At 39.6% G+C, this 19038-nt stretch overlaps 1 protein-coding gene across 2 annotated transcripts in view; it reads right to left on the reverse strand.

The window, feature by feature from the left end:
* Positions 1 to 19038, reverse strand: part of ST7 (suppression of tumorigenicity 7) — a 136508-nt gene that overhangs the window by 63086 nt on the left and 54384 nt on the right. The window lies entirely within an intron of this gene.

The following is a 19038-nucleotide window of genomic DNA, read 5'->3' on the forward strand; positions in this document are numbered from 1 at the left end:
GCCACATACAGAATTTTGTTTCCACAATGAAGTCAATCACAAGGCATTGGAAACCAGTTGCACACAAGTCTGGGACTTTCCTATTTCAGTAAGTGATCCACTGACATAGCATTTAGGATTTCCCATGACATATGGAAGACATTTTATTATATGCCTTTGCTAATCCATTGCAGTTAGAAATCTTAGAAGACTTTCTCCATGTCCTGCATTCAAAATTGTCTCAACATCCTGTAGATCTTGATGAAGTTTTTTAAAGCTTTTTACTTCTTACTACCTTCGTTCCTCACTTACAAAGTAGAAGATAATGCCATTTTCCTAACTCATTCTACTGCTCCAAAGTTGGTGAACCTCTCAGTATGACAAGAGTCAACAAATGATTAGAAAAAGACCTAACTGGCTTTCTGTTAATAAGGGGTTGTAATCATGATAGCTGTCCAGGTTATCTGAAAACTAGGTCAGAAGCAAAGTCAGATGAGCAATTCCATCTGTATGGCCTTCTGGAAATCCAAAGCTGCTGAGAAAATAACTAGGTAGTCATGCTCATCCCCCACAGAAAATCCCTATGGCTGGCCTTAAGAGACTAAAATACTTTAGGGTTTTTGTGACTCTACAGAAGCTACTGGAGAGAACTGGAATTCTACTGGAATATTAAATTCTAGATGTTTAAAGAAAATTCAATTTTCCATCACTTCCATCTTCCACAAATGAAAACATTCCCTATTAAAGTACATGAAGGATTAGAATACCTTCTGTAAAGAACCCTACTGCTTTCATCCTTAGCCAGTGCTATATATTTCTCATATATACATTTATGTTTATACACACATATTTATTTGTATATGTACATGTATCCAGGACTGGGGAGGGAACTAACAATAGTTAGCAGGTAAATTTAAAAGGCTTGTAGCAGACTACTGGTCATTAAAAACCTTGATAAAAGGCCTGGATTTGTAGGTGTGAAGGCCCTCAGTTCATTCTGTTCCCTTCAGAAATAACACCTAATAGAAATGAAATAATATGAAGCCAAAAAATGAAGAGAAGACAAAAACAATAGTAGGATACAAATTATCAAACATATGATTCACTGTCCATGACCAGTAAAAAAAGAACTGTTTTCCAGAAATGCATGATTAAAAGAAATTAAAGCCCTGCAATTCAGCTGCTTTGTTTGGGCTTTGGCTCCTTATTTTCTGTGTTGGTTTTTTTCTTGAAGAAGCCATGAAGTGTTAAAATGGAACTGTCCTTTCCTATTCCACTGGAGTGGCATTAAGCACCAAGCTGATACAGTGAAGAACTAGTCTGGTAGTTTTTCATGTCATTGTACATTTCTTTCACTATTGAGTTGGATGCCATATTCTCAGCTAGTGTAAATCAGCATCATATCCTCAATATCGCTGTGAGCAACATAGCTACACTGTCTCAACCCCTCCCTCCCTCCCTCCCTCCCTTCCTTCTTTCTCTAATAAAAGCAGACTTTGAAATAGTACTCCCTGCTTTCTCCAGCCCCAGCACCTGCTAAGTAGGAAGAGGAATGGAGAGACTGAAATAGCTTTGGCTTCTACCAACTACCACAAGTCTTTTAGAAGAAACATTCCTCATTCTGGAATGCAAACATAAGCCAGAGACATACTCAAAGTATGTCACTGGGGAAATTTCAGACTGCCAATGAAACTACTTCCTTTCCTTAGGTCAGGATATTCCTGAGAGAGAATATGCTGTGATTGGATATAGATGCCGATATTCCACCTTGTAACACAGCGCTGCTGCAGTGCCAACAATAACTTGAAAAGCCGGGCAGCAAGAGACTTTACAGAGGAGCTTTCTCTTCCACTCTCCCACCACAGCTTCACAGCTTATGGAATGCTGGAATTTTTCCTATTAAAATTTTCCATTACCCTGGAGGTAATTCGATTTCCAAAGTTGTGAGCCATGTAAGTCCACTGTGAAGATTCCACATGAGCATGTCCCTTGAAAAAGGACATAGTCTATTTGCTTTAAATATTATTAGTGACTTCCATCCATAAAATTTGCTTTCAGAAATGCATCCCTGTGGCTAGCACAGTTTTTCCCATGAGAGGTTTTCTTGTGTTTTGTAAATAAAGATAAAGTTTGGATGTTTTGGAACAGTGTCCCAGAACTTGGGCAGTGCAGGCCTGGCCAATCAGGCCTGGGGGAAAGCTTCTGACTAACCAATCTGGGTGACTTTTGAGAACTCTATAAATGTGATGAAATCAAAACAATAAAGGTCATTCCTTCTTGCCACTGAGAACCGATGCATTCATTACTCTGCTAGCTGCTCAACAGCGACACATCCCCACTTGGAGGAGCCCTCTCAACAAATTAGCTCTATGGAACTCATCAGTGGTGTAGACTGAATAAGGCTCATAGGAAATGCTGTTAGCTTTCCTCTGTCGCCACTCTTTTACAAGCAATGTATACTGGTTTATAGTGAAACTCTCAGATGTCAATGGAGATTGCATTTTATTTGCCTGTAATTTCCATCAGTGTTACTGCTTTCTTCTTTGCCTGCACATATACTGATGCTCCTTTATCCTCTTTACTATAGGCTGTTGCAATTCTTCACTTATACAGCTTAGTCACAGGAACTGGCAAGGTGAACAGATGTGATGCTGGATGCTTTTAGATTGCATGGGCCAGACTCTCACATAACTGCAATGACTCCATAGACTTGATACAGGTGCACTCAATGACCAGAGCTGTTTATCTGGACTGTACCTCTCTAATCCTTTGTCCATTCTTTTTCCCACTCATTAAATATAAGAACCTTTCTTTTCATTGTGAAAACTATCACCTTTAGCCAATTATCTGCTACTCTCCCAGTCCCTTTGTCTCCATAAATATTATTAACAAAAGGAAACACTTTCTGTTAAGAAACATATTTCCACAACAGAAAAACTAAGCATGTGTGGTCCAACTAATTTTATTCTGAAGTCAATGAGAACTGAATCACTGTTTCAGTGGAAACTATATCAATGCCTACTCATAATAATTAATCTCAAAATTAAAAATCAATTCACTTCTGCATTGTGATATATTTCATTATCCAAAAGAGAGCATTTCTTTATCGTCATCGTTCTGATACTGAAGTCATTACCATATCCAGTGTCTCCATCCCCCAGTCGAATCAGGGTTCCTGAGTGTGTTGCAGTAAACTAGAGCCATTAGATAATGCTACCTGTCCATCTGCTAAATTTGGATAGCAGTATTTGTCTTCTGTATTTCCATTTGATGATGTAGCAGGATTGAGGAGCAGAGAGAGATTTCTGAGAAATGTGAGCTGAAGACAATAGCAGATGACTGCAGAATGAAGAAGCCAAGTAGAATCCTCAGCAAAAGGTTGTACTGTATGTCCTTTCCTCTGAATTCCAGTGTATGCCTAATTATTTCTGTTCACAAAGGGAAGATGGTGCAGCTATTCAGTTTGGAATATCCCCTCATCTGTAAATTGGTAAGACTTTAAAAGGGCAAGTAAATGAGTATCTAGACAAACAAATTTGCCTGATGTTCCTACAGTGGCAACTCATTTGAAATTTTTGTCAAATCCCAATTATTTGCACAAGCTTTTGACAGTGAATGATCAATTTTAGGTGTGCTACTACAGCTTGTTTTGTGTTTTTTAAAGAAAACCAACATGACCTATAAATTCTGTCTAAACAAGCCAAAGATGTCTACTTATGAGAGACTCCCAGCCTTACAAATACCCACTCCCACTTTCTTCCCTTCTCTTTATTGCTTTCATTTTAGTAATACTTGATACACCCAGAATAAGGCACATTTACATTTTCAGAACTGCCTAAATTACATTGGTAAATAATTCCATCCTTCTGTATACTATCTAGGGTAAGACTGTTATTTTATTGTAAACCGTGCATGCTCACAGAGACAAATTCACATCCTATTCAATTCATGGCAGACAAGTTAAAAAAGCACACAAGTAGTATCTTACATTCCCAGTTGAGACTAATCAAAAGAGGTGATTTAAATGTTTTTGAAAGCAGATGCCATTTAATTCCTGTTATATATGTTATATATTTCCAATACTTGTGATTCATTCTGAACCTGAGAATCAACAGGAGAGGAAAATCCAGGTATTTTTGAAGAAACAAAATCTTCAAAACATGTAAAATATATCACTCAAGATGACAAAAACCACTGGTGCTTTATAAATTTCCTCAAGGTCTTGAGGCATTCAGATTACAAGCATGTGAGGAACCACAGTAGAAGGGAAATACTGGGGTTAAACTGCTAGAAGTATCATATTAACTGCTGCATCAGTTAATTACATTATAAGGTCACTAGGGGAGGGAGCACTTCTAACTACCAACTATTCCCACATGCAGATCTACTAAAATGACAGCCCCATTACCTACTTCTGAATGTGAGGTGGTGTAAGTGTATAGTAAGGTGCAAATAAAAATTTAATAGCAAGGTAACATATATACACAAACAGATCAAGCAAAGACAGGACTGCATCATTTATGGCACTTCAAAGAAAAAACATAATACCCTGAACAGAATGTTCTCTCAAAATGCAGGTAAAATTATATATATCTCAATAACCTTGTTAAATAAGAAATTATATTATGCAAAAATAAACAACAAATTAACTTATATAAATAAAAATAACACTGGGTACAGTAATTAATTTTATAAGATAAAATTGCCAGAAAACATATAAAAGCTTATAGACATAGAGCCTTTCTACTGCATTACCCATCTTTAAGTCATCATGGCTATAATATTTGAGTCACTAAGAAATTTTGCTGCACTTTCTGCCTCTTCCCTCCATAACATTTGCTTGGTATGCAGACTGATGCAAACTCTTTTAACACCGGTGCTATGAGCCCCAAATCCCTTAGACAGGTGACAAGCTAAAAAACCTATTGTTGGAGACCTTTGACACAGCAATTCAATTTCTTTTGACTGCAATCATCCATTCAGACTGCTGTTCAAACATGGCAGTGACAGGCTTATTTCACAGGGGCCTCTGCCTGGATTAATGAAGCTCCCCAATTCAAAGTTGTTGCAGCAACGAAGAACTCTTCTACCAAAGTGTCAGCAAAGAGGGCAAAATTAGGTACAATAAACTTCTTTTACTAAATGTATAAACTTTCCCCCTGTGAGCACGAAATGCTGCATACACTTGACTTTAACTGAACTGTTTGTACATAAACATTCTGAACTCTCAACCCCTCCCTCATAAGAACGTTAACTATAATCTACTTTTGGGAAAACACACACTAGAGTCAGGCTGAATTATGCATTATATACTATGATGGTCTCCAGGTAAATGTAAATATAAATACAAACCCCAAATACAAACCCCATCAGATTTAAAGCTAGCAGTGAGTATTGTCTCAGAAAAACAAAATAACTTTTACCATTTACCAGGATTTTTCCTGGGAAGCTACCAAGATTGTTTTAGCTTCTTCAGACTTCTCAAATAAATTACTTAAGAAGAAGTAAGCATTCAAAAGTTTCAGAATGCTGCAGGGAGATTTTCCATTTACTTGTTGCAGATGCTATGCAGCTTCCTTCTGTATGGCCTTTTGTCTAGATCTGTTTTCAAAACTTGAAAAAATTTCTCACCCATAAACAAACATGAGGCCATTCCAGGCAGAAACAACTGGTGTCTTATCTGTGCACAACGAAATCCAGATGCCCACTCACTGTGTTCTACTACCCAGTCCTGTCCTAAAGGCATGAGGCTGAATAAGAGTCACATTCAGATGCCTGGAGTCTGTGCTAATGGCCAGGATTCTGTTGCTCTCAGTTACTGCTGGATCAGAGCCCAGGTGAGCGATGGTAATGTACCAGAAGCCTCCTATTACTTCAGCTCTGATTAGCTACATAGTTGGGCAAAATCAAAGTTCTGCCCATATGGATATTTCAAATTAGTGAAACACAGCTTTTTGGACTGAATACCACCACACTCTCTCTTCTGTGTTTCCATATCTTAAATGCGGGTTTTCCCTGTCAACAGAGTAACACAATAAAAAGGGATAGTGAGTAGACAGAGTCTTCTGGAGAAAAATTTGGTATAATGGGGGCAGCTTTTGGCAACAAAGCACAGCCCAAAGGGAGGAAAGAGCAGATGGTAGTAAACACAGGACCAGCTATGTGTCAAAAACTTTCAAATTAATTTACTTATAACTGAAAAATAAATAGTTTTGAAGATGGCAACTGTAACATTTTCTCCACTTTGCGACCCAATGGCCCACTGAGCTAATTATATCCAGCACAGAAAACTGAAACAAATTTTAATAAACTCAGTCCATCTTTTCCCAAAAAACACTGCCTGAGAATCGCAAACAAATTCAATTTAATCATTCTTCCCAACATGCTAACATGTTAAATATCCGAAGGCTAAAGTGACACAATGATCTGTGCTGGTTGCTTTTCAACACCAAGTCTATATTCATGTTATGATGTTCGAAAGTTATCAGATCGATCCAAATCCTTGTCTCACTCCTAGCAGTCTGTGCTGGCTCTGGAGCTTTTGGGGCTTAGCCGAATATACTGTGTCATTCAGAGTGCATTAACCATTCAGCCTGTTACAGTAAGTTTGCTCATCCCCACTGTGAATACTATACAGGGAAATGTAACTGGTAAGAGGTAAGAACCATCACAGAGCTGAGGGCAGAAGGGCATACAAAAAAACCAGATCTATGAGACTAAAAAGCACTTAAGACCCTATTGTGACTTGGGAAAGGAAAAAGAAAAGAAAACCAGGTTAAAGGTAGACTAGTAAAATACAGAGATAAGTAAAAAGAAAATTTAAAAATGGAATGGCAATAAAAATTATCATGCATAGAAAGAAGATGATAGAGACAAGAACGGCAAAAGTAAAAAAGACATCAGAAATTACACTGGCAATATGAATGTAAACAAAGGCTATTTTTACTTCAGCAAAAGATGCTTTGCATGTCAGAAGTACCTTTTCACTATAAGAAATAAGACTGCCAGCACTAACAGCTTTGGTCATTTATGAAGAGATGCTGTCCACAAGTTATTCCTTGCTATGAAATACACCTCAAAGCCTTCTTCCAGAAACGATTAAACCCTTAACAAAAGATGGTACTAAAGATTCCAATTTTCAGCTATATTTTCCCAGAATGTCCTGCTAAGGTCAACAGCTACACTCTGCCTCAGGAACAGACAGGTTGGACATACAGGCAGGGAATGCACTGTAACTGTACCCATCCCAAGGAAAACATCCTTGAGAGTTTAAATACTAAAGCCAACTTAGTGTAACTACACTCAAGCACAGTATTTTGCTATTGTTTTTGTCTGAGATCATGAACTCCCTGCCTTGTGGATTTGGGGAGAGTAAACGTATGGAGAAAAGAAGATCAACTTTCCCCAATGCAAGCTGCTATTATAATGGATATTTTCTGTCACATAGTTGCCCCTGCCAAGGGACAGGGACATTTGCTCTTGCTTTCACAATGCAATGGTGACGTTTTAATTACACAGCTCCTGTTAATTGCAGAGTATGCTGCATGAGCACCAAGATTTGCTAATAATTGGCAGCAAAAACCCATCTAAAAAAACCCCACCAGTCCCCTCTCCCCAAAAACTTCCAAACCACCAAAAACCCCACAGCATTTCCATTTAAAGAAAAAAAGGGAGAAACCACCTCCTGGGTCTTTGCAGCCCTTAGCTAGCAGGGACTGAACTACTGTGCATTTCTTTATGACCATCACACTGTCCTAATGCTAAAAGCAGACTTGTGGTATTAATAATGTACAAGCGGAAAGGAAAGACTAGGTCAAATAAGAATAAGGCATCAAGGATGAGCAATGATGTGTTGAGTAGGAATATTAATACTTGGATTTTTAGCGATGTGGATGTAAAAAATCATATGATTGCTTGGTTGTCAGTCAAATTCTCTTGCAACACTTTCAACTTCAATTCTGCTAAAATCAGGGTGCTTGCAAATTGATTTGAAACATTGTCATTACACACATTTCCCCTGCAGAGTTTCAAGAATCATGTGAGTCCTTGTTTTAACTTTTACTTCAGTGTTGCACTGCATGAGGAAGTTCTCTCTCAGATTTGTGATGGATGTCCTTGTAGGCAGAACCAGCCAGATACTGGAGAGAGCACCTTCACAGTTAGCTTGTGCTTTCCTTTTCTTATCCCACGCACACAAGCATGTGTATCAACGAATTCCCCAACATAAAAGCAAAGGAAATCCTGATGTGATGCAACAGCCAAATGAGGATGGATTCCCCAGTGGTCTCTCAGGTGACTGCAGAGTATCACCATGCACAGACATCTTCCACCTTCTCTTAGATACACACTTGGTAAGAGAAAGCAGGAGTAGAGCAAGAGTACAGCTGCTGCGCAGTTTATCGGGTAGATGTTTTTAAGTCTTTTAGGTCTTCAATTTGAGGTGCACAGCAACTGGGCTCTACGAAACATCAATAGTAATGTATTTCATGGTAAAAAGGTACCTAAACACTGCAACTAAATACCTTATTTTCCACTCTGCACCCCAAAGTGTTCAAAGAAATCCCTATTTTAAAATTACTCTTAACATCAACTAACCGTTCATGTAACTGAACTGACAGATCTTTATCTGGTTTGGACAGGCACTCCTTTCAAAGTTAAATGTACCTGTTTCCTTAACTGCTGATTATTCTGAGGCATTACACAGATTTATGTGGTTTAGCCTTTCAAAGCTGTATTAAAACAAAAGCCAATTACTAAACCTAATTATCTGGAGTCATTTAAGAAAATTAAAGGCTTTTGTTCAAAGTACCAGATCACTACAGCTCTCTCAATGGAATGGGTATGTTTTGCTCTCTTCTTTCATGCAACACTAAGGGAGGTAGCTGCACCATTAAATCTTTTTTGATGTTGGTTCATTAGTTCTGTAAAGAATACCCCAAACTAAAAGTTTGCCACAGTGATTAATTCCAGTGCCAAAGATAACAAAGGCTAATCTGCTCTAGAGAGACAAATCAGGCAAAGAGTTTTCACCAGCATTCCACAAAAGAGAAAATATCCCATGGGTTCCCATTATCCAGGAACCTCTCTCAGAGGAGCTATTCCCATGCTAAGACAAAAGAGACACATGAACAAAGCACCCTCAGCTGCCCTGCAGCCTCCTTTTGTTCCAGGCAGGATTTGCTAAGAGCACTAAACCAACAGAAATGAGGGTGCTACACTTTCCATCCTTACTTGTGTTTTGCATTCCTAGGCATACAAAGACAAGGAGCACCATGATTTATGCCTCAAATGAAATTATCCCAGCAATGAAAAAAAAATCAGAAAATTGGGCTGAAATTTGCATATTGACTGAAACATTTTTTAAAAAAGATTTTTCTTTTTAATCTGAAGAAATATTCTGTTCCAGATATTTCTGTCCTAACCTTGGCAGCCTGACTCTATGTAATAAATCTATTTTGAGAATCTCTTAAGATGCTGATCTCTTTGCACACAAGAAATTGCAAGGTGCTTCTTGGAATAGAGGTGACTAGAAAACACTTTCATAATTAGAGCCAGACATAATGAAAATTCCCTGGAGACCTACAATAGCTGATATAATTATCCTGTCACTGAAAACTCATCTACTTACAAAATCAATAAGGTGTTTGTGCCATTCTTCTCCCATAAAAAATTTCAACCTATGATAAATTTCTACATGAGGCAGAGATTTGTATTTTTTTCCAGTAATTGATGGACTGGATAATGTGGCATAAAAAGAAGGGGAAAATTATTTTTCCATCAAGTGTGATTCATTATTACTAGGTATCTAATAATCAACTTTTCCCTTCAAAATAATCTTAACACTAAGTGACTCATACTGTAATTGTACCAAAAGAAAAAGAAGACAAGGCAAGTAGAAAACTTTTACCTCTTTGCCTCCATTTTGGGGTATTTCAAAGAAAGCACAGCAGCAGGTTTGACAAGTGCTGTATAATTTCCATTGTCTACCAGTCTCTTGGGATACCCAACACTTATTAAAATGGAAAAGGCTCTGCAGTAACTCTGCAGACAGAACTGCAATCTGCATTCAGGACCTGACTGATGAGGAGACATACTTCGGGGGGGAATTTTGCATAATAAAGATTTTCAGTAGAACGAGGTCCAGAGAAAGAAATTTCCAACCAAATGCACAGCAAATGACATAGTGGAGTCTAAGGGAGCACCCCTCTCACACAGCCTTACAGACACATAGCATGAAGCTAAACTTTTAACACATGATCATCTTGTGGCTGGGATGGTCCTCCTGTCCCCCATAGGCAGTGAGTCTCTCTCTGGTGCTATTTCCTCTAAAGGTCCTCTGTTTCCGCTAGAGAAAACCAGATTGTCCATAGTTTTAAAGTTTGCTTTGTTTCATGAGAAGACAAATTAAATGCCACTTAGTATACCTCATTAACATTAACAATAAATGGTATTATTTGATTTGGCCTTTGATGAAATCCCATGAGAAAAGGCAGTGCAAGACACCCACTATTTTTCTTACTGGATATTTCATGGTTTTAATTCCAAACATGAGCTGTGGCTGACTTGGCTGAAAATAACTGAAAGAGCATTCTGTCCTAAAGTGTCTTCTTTAATTTTTCTTTCTTCTGTTTAAAATTACTGAATCTCTTCAGAGGTAATTCTCCTCATGCAGGTAGGAGGGACCACAGGAGGAGTGGGGCAGGACTTGCAGACAGGACTCGATGAACTGACACTCTACCTTCAGCAGCAGTAGTCAGCTGTTCAGAAACACCACACAACTACATTAACCCCACCATCCTGAGTTACCTGCCAGCTACAGTCAGGTTTCTTTTCTTCTAAAGCCAACCAGCACGGAGGAACAAGTGAAAAATGCAGGACTAATGTAGCCGAATGCAGCATCCTTGGTAGATGTGAAACTCACATGAGAAGTAACACTTGCTCAGGACTTACTGTAACCTGTGTTCTCATCCCTGTGCTTGCCTCACTCATCTACTGTATCATCTCTAACTTGAAAATTCAAAGCTGTATTTGGAAGCTCCCACGTTTAGATGCAGCTGGGAATGTGTGCAAGTAAATATTCATTCACCTATCTGAATTCTCCAGGTGGACATTAAAGAGCTGAAGAGCACACCCCCACATTTTAGTAAATAACTAGGGAAATAGTCTGCCTGTCATATGGTATCAAACTGTAGCTGGATTCTAGAAATGATGATACAGAAAGCAACTTAAAAAAACCCCCAAAAGTATTTCTCTTTGTGATTATGTCTGTCTTGGGTTTTGTAGTTTTTTGCACACTGGCTTGTGAGAAAGATGCTGAGCTAAAGGGAGACCGTGCCAGAAGCACAGCTGGTCAGCAACTCTGCCCTTCCCTTCAAGTGCATCACGCAGATTTGGGTCTCAGAACAGGCAGGCAATGGCTGAAGGTCCTCTTACAAGTTTCCCCCTGGACACTGATTTGAGTGAGTTCCTCAAAAATCAGGCCAAGATGGCTCAAATTGAATGTCCCCAGTTAGAAAGTGTTTTTCAAAGTCTGGTCAGGCAGGCAGTGTCACTGAGGTGAGACAAACCTCAGGGGCTCAGCTCTTCATTCTTTAGGGCTAATAAGACCTGAGCACATGTGGTGGTTGTTGCTTCTACTGATTTCCAAAGGTGACTGAGTGCAACTTCATCACTGCACCTGGTGACCAGAGAAGGCCGTGCTGCAAAAACAGCCCACCAAAATGCTGTGGTTTTCTTGCACCTGCTTGTTCCTCTTCTGCTCACCCTAGTGTATCTAGGACTAGTGACCATGGCTACACTAATACTCAGATGTTGATGGTTAATTACGGTAATTGCTGCACTGGAATTTTTTCTGCTGTCCTTTAACTTGACATATTCAGATCACCCTGGAAAAATTGTCTGTAAAGCTAAAATTTGGTATGTTTTCTCTTAATGAAGTAGCAAATGTTTCTAGAATTTTTTTTATGAAGGGGAATGCCAGCAAAAAGATTTGACAGCTGGGGGACCTCACATCCACTCCCAGTTGTCCCCTACACCTGTGGCCAGGAACCAGCTTTCTATCTGACCTTTGAGGGAGACTGAGAGGAAAGTGATCCACAAGTGTGTGGCACGTGGAGCCAATTCCCCTCTGAACACACATCTGAATGAGCAACTGCTTCAACAGAAGAATCCAGAGCAAAACTTTCAGAGTGGCAGAATACCAAAATCAATACAGCGATAGATTCAAAGTGGGCTCTGGTGCAGAAAGCGCAAAGAGGGGAATGCAAAATTATTGTAGGAGGCTACTTAACTTAATGCTTTTCAAAATGCCACTTGGCTCAAAAACAGAGAGATTCAGAACCTGCTAAGTGTTTTTAAGCACTTGGAACTGTAGCATCTAAATGACCAACAAAACCCCTATTGCTCATTATTCAAAGCACAAAATACCACTGAGAGAAGGGCAGCCGACTTTCTGGCTGGAAGTACCCATTAGAGAGATTTGCTTAGGGATATATAATACTGGAGCAACATGGAACTTGCAATAGATCTTGGCTTCTGCTCCCAGATTCATGGCTGGCTTGCCTGCAGTCCTTCAGTGCAGTGCTTGGGGGCTTGGGATCCCTGACTGCGCTTTGGGAAGAGACCTAAAGAAACCTTTTGGTGCAAAAGCAGCAGAGATCTTTGCACTAATTTCTGGCTCCCCTGCTGGACTCTTCATACATGTAGCACCTTCCTAAACCCCAGCAATGTGAATTGCTCTGGCCTTCTCTACGGACTGTTTCTGGCAGTGTCACCCTCTGAAACAGGTGACTGTATCCAAAGGAAGGCATTACATCTAGTGCTTTCCAGCAGACCTGACCAAGGTCCAGTCTGTCCCAGGACACCACAGTAGTGTACACCATGGTGGTCTGTGAAGCAGACTTGCTTGCTTCTCACTATATATAAAGGAGCTGGGAGATAAAATAGAACATGAAAGGGTATGTAAAGGTGGTTAGAACAAAAAACGAATACAGCTTTGCAGACTAAAAAGCTCATTTTTAGCAAAAAAAAGTGAAGACTACATATAACCTACTGTGTTGGATTTGGGTGTCCCTGTATTTGACTATGATCTCCCTCTTTTCTTTGTTACTTTATAAAAAGAAAAACAGTTCCCCAAAGGAGGTTTCCCTGAGCTACAGCAACATTGGCACTATTAAAGAATGGGTCCCTTGAAGGGATATATCATATTTTGCAATTAATCCTTCACATGGTGAAAAGCTGCCACTGAGCAAGAAGATCCCAAAGTTTGAAAATAGGAAACATCATCATTTACGGGAATAGGAAACATCATCATTTAGGGGAATTAAGGAAAACCATCTGGGCTTGTTAAGGCTTTGCTGCCTGAAGGAAACAGCACACAACAGCTTGCCAGCAAAGCCGAGCTCAGAGTCGATACTGGTAGCAGAAGCCAAAGGCAGGAAATACCATAGGTCTGGTGAGCTTGAAATGGTATCAAGAAATGTTACCATCTTGTAGCTTTACTAAAAAATTTATTTGTCTGACATGCAGTGGGGCAAGATTTGTTTACTGCTGCATGAATACTGCAATAAAGAAATTAACCCTTTCCCAGAAACATTCACAATTTTCTCAGTGAAGCATAACAGTAAAAAAAAACCTTTACCATTTTTCAAAACATTTTTCATTGTTTCCATTAACAAGTTCTTTGCCCGGAGGACATCTAATTTTTAGATTAAATAAATAAATCCAGTCTTTTTTAACCTTATGATTTATGAACATGGCTTTGTGGGAAAAATGCACCTCTTGAAACGGAAATGTTATAAGAGGCTTTTCGACTTCTCCAAAATGGTGGTTGCCTTTTTCTGAGAAGTAAAAACTCCTGAGGAAACTACTCCACGTTTGTTGCTCATGAAGTACATTCAATTTTTTTTTATAATTAACTAAATAGCACAGAATCATTATCTTTTCCTCAAAGTTGTTTTTTTTTTTTTTTCTGTAGGAGTTTTCACAATTTAATTTAATATTGCCAGTTTTCCTAAGTTAAACTAGTACTATTGTGATAATAGCTGCAAGTTCCCCACACCCCTTTCTTAACGACTGTCCTTGTCACCTATTGTCCTGCCTTCCCTACTCCACATAGTCCTAGCCACGCCCCCAGTTTTCCCTATTGGTTCCTGTACCCTAACCCCACGTGTCCCTGGCCACTCCCTCGGGTTTCCCCTATTGGTTCCTGTACTCCTAACTCCGCCCCTGTACCTCCCCTGTACCCAGAGGTCACTGGGCCTGTGTGTTGTCCCTGCCCCTCTCTGTTTCCCTATAAAACCCCTTACCCTCCACCATCTTGTTGTCTATGCTCTGCTGCACCATGCAAATAAACATCTTCCATGGACACAACGCATAGACCCTCCTCGCCTCCTTTATCACCGCCGGTTGTGGAAGCAGACGAACCAGAGCTAGCCTTATGGCTCCCCGGCCGGTAAGAGCACAGTGTCCAGCCCTGAAACAGAAGGTTTAAAGCACTGAGACGCTAAACCGAGCTAGGTAGAAAAGCTCTAGGGTAAAGTCTGCGGTAACATCCTCAAAACCGCAACATAGTACCACCAAATAGGTAAATCCTTCAGAGATTAGTCTCTAACCAGAGCTGGGCAGACAACCTGCAGTTGTATTTACTGCAATTTTAAGTATGTTGCTCTTACTGGTTTTCAAAAACAAGGAAACATTTTTAATCCTATGCTTGATTGTTCCTATGAGGTAAAGTTAAAAAAAGAAAAGGCAAGAGGACATTGTTTAGAAAACTAAAGCTCTCTTTGCCCCATCTTCCAGTCACACTGCTATCAATGCTGCTTGGCTGTGAGAAAATGCTGACTGCATGGATATGCATCAGGAGACTTGAAGTGCCACAAAAAGCCACTGACATTTTTCCCATAGTGAAGTTTTGGGAAATTCCAGCAAATTACACAAGCTGAGCATCACTAAAGCAAAATTACAAGTAAACACATAGCACAGATGATCAAATTAATAATTAAAGCAAATCCTCCTGAGTTACAGCGTGCTCTCTGGGTGTTTGAAAACAAGCTCCTGAGGAGTGGTTAAAAAAGACCTCTTCACTGAAGTGGACAAGGATGTTCTCAGGGGCTGGAGAACCTCCTTGCATGCAGAGCACATTGGCACCAAGTAACACAGCTTGCCTTGAGCTCAGCTGCAAAGGGAAAACATAATTTTTATCCTGCGGTTTCACACTTATTTCATATGGAACCAAGTAATTTCTGCTGAATCCTCACTGATAAGATTGAATAAGCAGAAAAAAAGAAAGCAAAATTGACAAATTAAATGAAACATGTCTGGATCCTCTGTTGACATAATGAAATGTGTCATTTCTTTCTGGGTAGACCACTACTGCTTTTTCTGTTTTGCTCTGAGCGAACAGAATTTTTTTCACCACAGTTATATTCCCTTTCTTTAGAATTGTTCATCACCAGGAGCCCTGCACAGAGCTGACAGGGCACGCAGGGCCTCTGCTAGCAGATGGGCCCATTAAGATCTTTTGCTTGAGGCCAGCATGAGTGGAACCAGAGTGCTGTCCATACATCGGATTACTTGAAGTGGTCACACAGGTTGAAAGGACTGAATTATTTGTTCCTTCATTTCTTCAGGGCACACCTGCAGTTTGTAATTTCCCCAGCATGCCAGAGTCCACTACACAAGGCCATTTTTACTTTCTTCTGTGCTGCAGCAGTTTTGAAGTCTCTTCTTGCCTCCACTTCTGTGATGTGCATCTACTTCCTTGCCTCCACTGCAGTTTCTTCCTCTTTGACTTGTATATTTTTCATTCTGCCATTTAATTCAATTTAGTTTCAATTTGCAATGTCATTCAAACATAGCACAGTAGATTTATCCTATCCTATCCTATCCCATCCACATGCACTGGAAATGGTCTCAAAAGGAGAAGGAGCCAGAGTGCAAAATTTCTGTTTGTCTTTTCTGACAAGCATAGATTACAGCACCCATTTCTGACGAGTTCAGCAGCAGTTGCCGCTTCTATAATCTAATTGTATGGTAAACAATGATGGGCCAAATGTATAATGAATGCTGATGAGCAAAACTCTAGTCAAAGTTCCCACTGACACAGAACCATTTCTTTTTCTCAGTAAATTATTTTGCAAAGCTTTCCCTGAAACCAGATATCCCTGTATTTCAGCTAAAAAGGCAGAGAAGAAATCACAAGGAAGTGGTTGATGAACAAACAGAATTGAAGGGCAAATGGATATAATCAGGAAATACAGATGTTTATTCTATTTAAAGGAAGAATAAAAAGTTCTAAGTAAAAAGTTTAACCTTGAAGGTAAATAACCCTGCTAAAAACTGGAAACCATCACTGCCAAGGCTCTATTGCAAGAATAAAGTCCGTAATTGATTTCTATATTGCATGGTGGGGTGAAGACAGTGGGATTCATGGAGGGGTGCTAATTCATGGGGACAACCTGGGGATGCAGCAGCAGCTGCCTCTTCTACTTTGAGACAGTGCAGCCACTGTACAACTGAACTCCGCTTTGAAAGGGAGCCCCAAGAAGCTGAAATCAGTAATTGAGGGAGATGCCACATGTTACTTGCCAAGCCCAGGTGAGGGACAATGAATGCCCTTCCGGGACAAGATCCTTTAGCAAGAGTGATGCCATCCGTGCGGTAGAGCCAGCAGGAGGAGATGTGTAGGGGGATCCAGCTCTGTCTCATAGTAATGGGCTACTAAATCCCTGGCTCTGGCCCCTAAACCCGATGGATGCTGAAATTAGAGTTTGCCTTCCATTTGCCCTCACTTCCTTCTGTATGTTAGAAAATCCACAAGCCTTATTTTTACCTACTCTTCCTAGATTTTCCAAATGTGTGTTCAATTCCTCCAGGTACTGCCATTTCCTACACCACACCAACACACTCAGCTACTCAGCTGCACTACCAGGGAATTAGAGAGCCACAGCACTCCCCCTTTCCTTTAGAAAGAACTGAGAAAGAGGTTAAAACCAGTTCAGTGCCAAAGGGCTTGAAGTCTAGCTCTGCTCCTATATCACAGACTGCACAGTATCCTGCCCAGGCACAGCACCGTTTGTGGGAGGGCTGCCTGGGCCAGAGATGGAGCTGCAAGTGTCAGTATCCACTGCTCAGGACAAACACAACTGCATGGTGAGAGTTTGTCTCATCAATCACATGTGCTGCACCTTACATAACTTCATTTCTGACTCACAATTCAAAGAGTGACACAGTAGAGTTTATTATAACCCACCTTCTAATGCCGAAAGAGTACTTGTTAAAATATCTTAGAAAAGCCAAAATTTACTTCTTGTATTTTTTTAATTCTTTCTTCAGCTTTTCTTCCTCTTACTCCACTTTCATGCGATGCTGAGCCACAGGTTCTCCAGTCAGTTTCCCAAATAATCTATGCTTAAGATAGACTCCAAGGAGCAGATTTCTAGCCCAGGGTTTTAGCTTTCAATCTCTAACTAAGAGTACCAGCAGCTCAGCAGCTAAACCTTTGTGCATTATTTAAACTGAGAGGTTTCATGAGATTGTGGCTTTTTGATTTAAGAACAGCTCCAAAGCTGTTTGCTCCAGTAGCAGAAGTTTCATGACCAGTCTGTAGCCAGTAATACATACAGGTCTTAGGTTTCAGGTTCATGGCCTTAAGCAGTATTTTGACATCTCTTTTTTGGAACCACAAAAAAATGGGATCATTTACTGTCTTGTTTCAAGGCAAAAGGACATTGTCAGCCTACAGTAAGGCCTTAACAGGCACATTTTTATTCCCAATGAACAGAAAAAGACTGTGTTGAGAACTTCTTATATTACATGGAAAAGATAACCTATCTTACTGATGGGAGTTTTTCCCCAATCTGTTGTCTGAAACCTCTTCTGGAGGAAAGTTTTCTGTAATGTACTTGCTATATTTTGGCCTTTCATACAACAATAAATGAAAAAAATCTTCCAAAAAACTAGACTTTTATTATTTATTTTGATACAGACATTGTTTTAAATTTATAAGTCACAACATTGTGAAAGCCTATAACAAACGAGTATAGTCATAATTTTGACGAGGATTTTATAAAAGGTGAATAAACACCATCTTTTGCACTTGCATCTTTTGCCTCAATGCTCAGAGTACCTAATAAACACAAATTAGAACTCTTTCTAATCCTGCACAAATTGCCTAATATTATGCCGATTTTCATACTGACACAATCAGAGTTAAAGGGACTGCACCTTTGACTTTGAGCTGCACCTCAAAACTCTGGTTCTCCCTCTCTTTATGCTCATCCTCATGTTCTACTTTTAGATTTCTAGTCTGAAGCCACTTTCTAAAGTGCAGCTGCTAGACTGAAGCATAATAATGGTGCTTTCTAATATAAAACTAATAGATTAATAACTTCTGGATATCTAATAAAGGGGGCCTTATTAATGAAGTCACATATGCACATTGCAAGGAAAACTGGGATCCTGGGAATGGCCAGAGCATCCCAGCTACTGATTTGTTGGTTTGGGTTTTTTTTAGTCACATCACCATACAACATGAAATACTGACAAAAAACCAGCATGCAGAGTATGTTGCCCATATCTGCAGTACACGGATTGGTGCTTGCCTATCATGAGACAGGACTAAAAGCAGGTATACAAAGAAATTAATAGAACTCAACAGCTTTTGCCAACCAAACTATCCTAGTCTTTGCCTTAAATACTCATTTTGCTCATGCTAAGCACGTTTACAATGCTTTGCAATTTGCCATCATACTTCAATATTTCGTATGTTATTTTGCCCAAATAAAAAGGACAAATCCAGGAAAATCTAAACAAATCCCAGTATCTGAATAGATGGAATGACATCTGGTAAAGAATTAGTGAAGTGACTGTAATCTCTTTCTCAATCTCATTTCTGTCTTCAGGCCATCACAATCATAAAAGCTCTACAGCCACAACATGAAAGATACCAAAACTTGATGTCCAAAAGAAAGCCTCTATGACTCAGAGGAAATAGAAGCCAGAGTAAGTGACATGACTTCTTTTTCAGAATGGCTTGCAGGTTGGAAACATACTTGTTTT

This window comes from Lichenostomus cassidix, chromosome 1Aa (assembly GCF_008360975.1).
Source record: "Lichenostomus cassidix isolate B80296 chromosome 1Aa, HeHo_3.0, whole genome shotgun sequence".
NCBI lineage: Eukaryota > Metazoa > Chordata > Aves > Passeriformes > Meliphagidae > Lichenostomus > Lichenostomus cassidix.